Genomic DNA, 394 nt, shown 5'->3' with positions numbered 1-394 from the left:
ATTCCATTTTTTGGGGGCTCCTTTCCATAGCTTAAAAACCCATCAACCATTGGCTCCGAGATTTAGTTCAGATTTGCATTCTATTTGATCATAGTCTTCGATCCACGTAGTTTTTTTCAGAGTTATTTCATATAATTATCGTTGAACGAACAGCAAACAGCGGGTAGATTACATGTTTAATCGCTTACCTACCTACTTTACGATGCATGTACAGAGCTGACTCGTGAACACGCACCGTAAGTAAACTCGTACCTCATGAGCTATTCAAAAGTCATTGTCCACTTTTCAAGTATGGCGCCACACCGGTTTTCACGCTCATCTGCCCTACTGCTTTCGGCCACCTTAGCTGTCACGTCTTCCGCCATTGACTTTAGCCGTCCGGACGACAGTTTGG

Source organism: Phytophthora infestans, genomic scaffold (assembly GCF_000142945.1).
Source record: "Phytophthora infestans T30-4 supercont1.107 genomic scaffold, whole genome shotgun sequence".
NCBI lineage: Eukaryota > Oomycota > Peronosporomycetes > Peronosporales > Peronosporaceae > Phytophthora > Phytophthora infestans.
This window is presented reverse-complemented; position numbering follows the sequence as displayed.